Source organism: Malaya genurostris, chromosome 3 (assembly GCF_030247185.1).
Source record: "Malaya genurostris strain Urasoe2022 chromosome 3, Malgen_1.1, whole genome shotgun sequence".
Lineage (NCBI taxonomy): Eukaryota > Metazoa > Arthropoda > Insecta > Diptera > Culicidae > Malaya > Malaya genurostris.
The window spans coordinates 178,282,549-178,289,212 of record NC_080572.1 but is presented as its reverse complement, the minus strand read 5'-3'; positions in this window follow the sequence as shown (position 1 = coordinate 178,289,212).

Below are 6,664 nucleotides of genomic sequence, written 5' to 3'. Positions count from 1 at the left end.
GGATGTCAGGTAGCAGTAGCATCACATCATATTCTATCGCTACAGTGAGCTTCAGCATTGTATCAACGTCCAGATACATCCAACAAGAACATCTAGAGCAACGAGGATCTACACGGCAGTGCAACGGAGATAGACAACAATTTCAAGGTAGAAGTTTTTTCTTTTCCTTTTGATTGAGTACTGTGTAGTGTTGGTTTCAAATTTTATTTTAAAGTTTAGTTAAAAATTTTAATGTAATGGATGAATCCATGGACGTAAATCCTAGCATGAATCCTATACCCCCACGAACGAAAAAATATCAGGAGAGCTCTTCTGGGCCTTGGATAGTCTTTTTTAGACGTATATCAAAGCCATTAAACATTTACCAGATTTCTAAAGGTTTGACATCACGATTCTCTTCAATCAAAGAGATCATAAAAGTAAATAACGATAAAATTCGTGTTGTGGTAAATAATTTGAAACACGCGAATGATATTGTCTCTTCGGAACATTTCAATAAAGAGTATAAAGTTTACATACCCTCCAAAGATGTCGAAATTGACGGTGTTGTTACCGAAGCGAGTCTTTCGGTAGATGATTTACTCAAGCATGGTGTTGGTCGTTTCAAGAACTCTATGCTTGAGGGTGTGAAAATACTGGAGTGCAAACAACTGTACTCAGTAGTTCATGCAGAGGAAAAAAAAGTTTATCGCCCATCAGACTCGTTTCGAGTGACATTTGCCGGGTCTGCGTTGCCGTCCCATGTCTATGTCGATAAAATTCGCCTCCCTGTTCGGCTTTTTGTTCCAAATGTAATGAATTGTACGAACTGCAAAAAATTCGGCCACACAGCTACTTACTGTAGTAATAAACCAAAATGTATTAAGTGTGAAGGGCCTCATAAAGATAATGATTGCAACAAGGAAATTGAAAAATGTATTTATTGTGGGAATAGTCCTCATGATGATATTTCAGTATGCACTGCATTTAAAGTGCACAAAGACAAAATTAAGCTTTCTTTAAAAGCACGGTCTAAGCGCACATATGCAGAAATGCTTAAAACGGTCATTGATGTCCCCCCTTTGGAAACCGAAAACGGGTTTTCAAATCTAGAGGAACCAGAGGACTCTGACTCTGACGAAAATAGTGAAGGTAATTCGTTTATCACTACCCAAGGGTCAGTTAAGAGAAAGAAGTCTTCCTCCAAATTACCAAAAAAGACACCTAAAATTTCATCTTCAAAAAAAGATCCCCGTGTTAAACAAAAAAAGTCAAAACCAAAGACTGTGCCTCCTGGTTTGTCAAATTCACAAACCAATCCAGGATCTAGTACAGAAAAAGATAATAATCCAGTGGGCTCCATTTCACAGCCACCAACAGGATTACTGAAGTTTTCGGAAATTGTTGAATGGATTTTCTCAGCATTCAATATATCTGAACCCTTAAAGACCCTCATAATGGCATTCCTTCCAATAGCTAGAACCTTTTTGAAGCAGTTATCAGCTCAATGGCCAATTGTCTCAGGTTTTGTATCTTTTGATGGATAATTTATCACCCGTCGCAAATGATACAATCACTGTCCTGCAGTGGAATTGTCGAAGCATCATGCCAAAACTTGATTCATTTAAAATATTATTGCATAGTCAAAAACGTGATGTATTTGCTTTATGCGAAACATGGCTTACTTCAAACATAGCTTTAAATTTTAATGATTTTAACATTATACGTCTCGATAGAGACTCTCCGTATGGTGGAGTGCTTTTGGGAATTAAGAAATGCTATTCCTTTTAAAGATTAAACATCCCTTCAACTTCTAGTATAGAAGTTGTTGCTTGCCAAATAAACATTAAATGCAAAGATATTTGCATAGCTTCGGTTTATATTCCTCCAAAAGCACAAGTTGGACAGCAACAGCTTAATGAAATGGTTGAAGCCCTTCCTGCACCACGATTGATTCTGGGGGATTTAAATTCGCACGGTATTATGTGGGGTTCCGTTTACAATGATAGCAGATCATCTTTAATACAAAACATTTGTGACAATTTTAGCATGACGGTATTAAATATGGGTAGCATTACACGGATCCCAAGACCTCCTGCACGCCCAAGTGCATTAGATCTATCTCTTTGCTCAACATCAATTCGACTAGATTGCACCTGGAAAATACTGCCTGATTTACACGGTAGCGATCATTTACCAATCATCATCTCAATTAGCAGTAGCAATTGCATTGCTACTTCCGCTAGTATTCCATATGATTTGACAAAAAATATCGACTGGATTAAATACCAAAGTAGTATCTCTAGTATTTTGAATTCAATGGAAGAGCTCCCTCCACTTGAAGAATATGACTTCCTCATTTGTTCGATTCTGGAGGCAGCAGAACAATCCCAAACTAAACGCTTTCCTGGGCCAACGACTAACAGAAGGCCTCCCAACCCCTGGTGGGACAAAGAGTGCTCAGAGGCTAAACTCGCAAAACAAAATGCTTGCAAGACGTTTCTAAAACGGGGAGGAGGAACTCCTCAGAATTTTGAAAAACTTATGGTTTTAGAAACCAAGTACAAGAGCATACTTCGAGCCAAAAAATGTAGCTATTGGAGACATTTTGTCGAAGGTTTGTCAAGAGATACCTCAATGAGCACTCTTTGGAACACGGCCAGACGAATGAGGAATCGTACCGTGGGCAATGAGAGTGATGAATACTCGAACCGATGGATATTTGACTTTGCTAGGAAAGTTTGCCCAGATTCTGTTCCTACGCAGAGCATTATACGGGAATCTCCTCCAAATAATGGTTTTATTAATAACCCATTTTCAATGATGGAATTTTCTATAGCACTCTTGTCTTGTAACAATAACGCTCCAGGGTTGGACAGAATTAAATTCAACTTGGTGAAGAATCTGCCCAACCTCGCAAAAAGACGTTTGTTGGAATTGTTCAACAAGTTTCTTGAGCAAAATATTGTTCCACCTGACTGGAGACAAGTGAAAGTTATCGCCATTCAAAAACCGGGGAAACCAGCTTCCAATCACAACTCATATAGACCCATTGCGATGTTGTCCTGCATCAGAAAATTGTTCGAAAAAATTATTCTACGACGTCTCGACACTTGGGTCGAGACGAACGGTTTGTTGTCAGATACTCAGTTTGGCTTCCGTAGAAATAAAGGGACGAATGATTGCCTTGCATTACTTTCGTCTGACATCCAAATTGCCTTCGCTCAAAAGCAACAAATGGCATCTGTATTTTTAGACATTAAAGGAGCATTTGATTCAGTTTCCATTGATGTTCTTTCAGACAAGCTTCACCAAAATGGACTCCCAGCGGTTATAAATAATTATTTGCACAACCTTTTGTCAGAGAAACACATGCATTTTTCACATGGCGATTTGGCAACACTCAGAAATAGTTATATGGGTCTCCCGCAAGGCTCATGCCTCAGTCCGCTCCTCTATAATTTTTACGTAAATGACATTGACAGCTGTCTAGTAACCCCATGTACACTAAGACAATTGGCAGATGATGGCGTGGTTTCAGTTACTGGACCCAAAGCTATTGATCTGCATAAACCATTGCAAGATACCTTAGATAACTTGTCCGATTGGGCTGTTCATCTTGGTATCGAATTCTCTGCGGAGAAAACAGAGTTAGTCGTCTTTTCAAGAAAGCATGATCCCGCGCAGCTTCAGCTCCATATGATGGGAAGAATGATCCAACAGGTTTTAACTTTTAAATACCTCGGGGTGTGGTTCGATTCCAAATGCACGTGGGGAGGACACATTAGGTTTCTGATAACAAAATGCCAACGAAGAGTAAATTTTCTTCGAACAATAACAGGATCTTGGTGGGGTGCTCATCCGGAAGATCTAATAAAATTGTATCAGACAACGATACTTTCAGTGATGGAATATGGATGCGTTTGCTTTCGTTCCGCTGCAAACTCTCATATTATCAAACTGGAGCGAATTCAGTATCGTTGTTTGCGAATTGCTTTAGGGTGCATGCATTCGACACATACAATGAGTCTTGAAGTTCTGGCGGGAGTTCTTCCATTAAAAGATCGATTTTGGGAGCTTTCATCACGCCTGCTAATAAGATGTGAGGTGCTGAATCCCATGGTAATTAATAATTTCGAACGACTAGTCGAGCTTCGATCTCAAACAAAATTCATGACAGTATATTTTAACCATATGTCACAGGAAATCAACCCTTCAAGATATATTCCTATCCGTGTCAGCCTCCTAAATGTCCCTGACTCAACTTTATTTTTCGATACATCCATGCAGCGCGAAGTGCGTGGAATCCCGGATCATCTACGTTCGACGGAAATCCCAAAAATATTCTCAAGTAAGTTCAGGCATATTGACTCTGAGAAAATGTTTTACACGGACGGATCGCGAATTGAAGAAGCGACAGGGTTTGGTATGTTCAACAATAATGTTTCGGCCTCATTTAGGCTTCAAGAACCTGCATCTGTTTATATAGCAGAGCTAGCAGCAGTTCAATATAGTTTGAGTGTAATCGTCACATTATTTCCAAACCATTATTTCCTCTTCACAGATAGTCTGAGTGCAATTGAAGCCATTCGCTCAAACATGACTGGCAAGACTGAACCGTTTTTCCTGGGCAAAATAAAACAGTGCCTGAACGACATATTGAACAATAATTATCTAATCACTATAGTCTGGGTCCCGGCTCATTGCTCCATTCCTGGCAATGAAAGAGCCGATATTTTAGCCAAACGTGGTGCTATTGAGGGTGAAATTTATGAGAGACCAATTGCTTTCAACGAATTCTATAGCTCGTCTCGCCAAAGAACACTTGCCAGCTGGCAAGCTTCTTGGGATAAAGATGATCTGGGTCGGTGGATGCACTCAATTATTCCGAAAATATCGACAAAGGCATGGTTCAGGGGACTGGATGTGAGTAGAGATTTCATTCGTGTGATGTCTAGACTCATGTCCAATCACTACACGTTAGATGCACATCTCCTTCGAATTGGGCTCTCCGAGACTAATCATTGTGCTTGTGGCGAAGGTTATCGAGATATTGATCATGTCGTTTGGACATGCGTGGAGTATCGTGATGTCAGATCTCAACTAATAAATTCTTTGCGTACCCAAGGTAGACTATCCAATATCCCAGTTCGAGACATTCTTGCTTGTCGTGACCTGTCATACATGAAACTTATTTATCATTTCATAAAGAAAATTGGAGTTTCAATTTAATAAAGGCCCCTTTTAAGACTTAGTTCTGATCCCAGCTGCGTCCATGAGTTCAACCAATAGCTAAATTAGAATAAAAATAATGTAATGATATAAACAAACTCGAAACAGTTTATGAAATTATTAACAAAATGTCTGAAAATAACAGCTTATTTTATAATTTATAGAAGTTAATCGTTTGGTTCAAATAATATTTCCGAGTAGATTTCATAATTAATGACGAGTTACCTAAGATGATATTTAAGTAATAAGAGAATATGTTTTAATAAATGCAAAACGTTGTGACTATGTTAGAATTAAATTAGGATAAGAATATTATGTAAAAGTGATGCTACGGCGAAGAAAAACTTATGTAAACTGCCTTAAGAAATAAACGTATTTATGAAAAAAAAAGTCTGGATAAATTAAAGACGTTTTAAAACCCCATTAAGGGGTTGAAATATAGTTCAGCAAAAGGACTTCAATCCGAAATAATTGACCTATTTGAATGATTTTTATTTTTTTGCGTTTCTAATTAAGTGGTTGCATGCAAACTAATTCGCACCCTCTCACTCTGCTACACATCAAATCATATTTACGGTGAAATTTTACTGACTTTCAAACAGCTGAACATTCAGTAATCAGTTCAGCAAAATTTTATTTACTGAACGATAGGTAAATTGCACTAAACATCTTCCTGTCATAATTATACTGACTTTTTCGTCGTTTATTACCGAAGTTCAGTAAAATTTACGAATAATACATAAATATAATAACGTCTTGAACTGTAAAGTATTTATATTTTTCGGTAAATTTTACTAAGAACCCGTAAAACTACGGAAGCATAAAAATTAAAATAAAAACGAATCATTCAATATTTTCGATCAACGAATGAATTTGCTTCTGATTGATAAATTAATTACTGCCTAATTTTGAATTTTATATATATAGTAATCACGATTCATATCCAGTAAATTGTTCCATCACCATTTGAAGAACTGAAATATAAACTCTAGACTCCCCGTTTTAAAAATGTATATATATATATATATATATATATATATATATATATATATATATATATATATATATATATATATATATATATATATATATATATATATATATATATATATATATATATATATATATATATATATATATATATATATATATATATATATATATATATATATATATATATATATATATATATATATATATATATATATATATATATATATATATATATATATATATATATATATATATATATATATATATATATATATATATATATATATATATATATATATATATATATATATATATATATATATATATATATATATATATATATATATATATATATATATATATTGAAAAACATGCTTACCATCACTAAATTATAACGAATTGAGCGTTCTCAATTCGTTTTAGTAAAACTATTTCACAAATTTAAGAATATTTGAAGTCA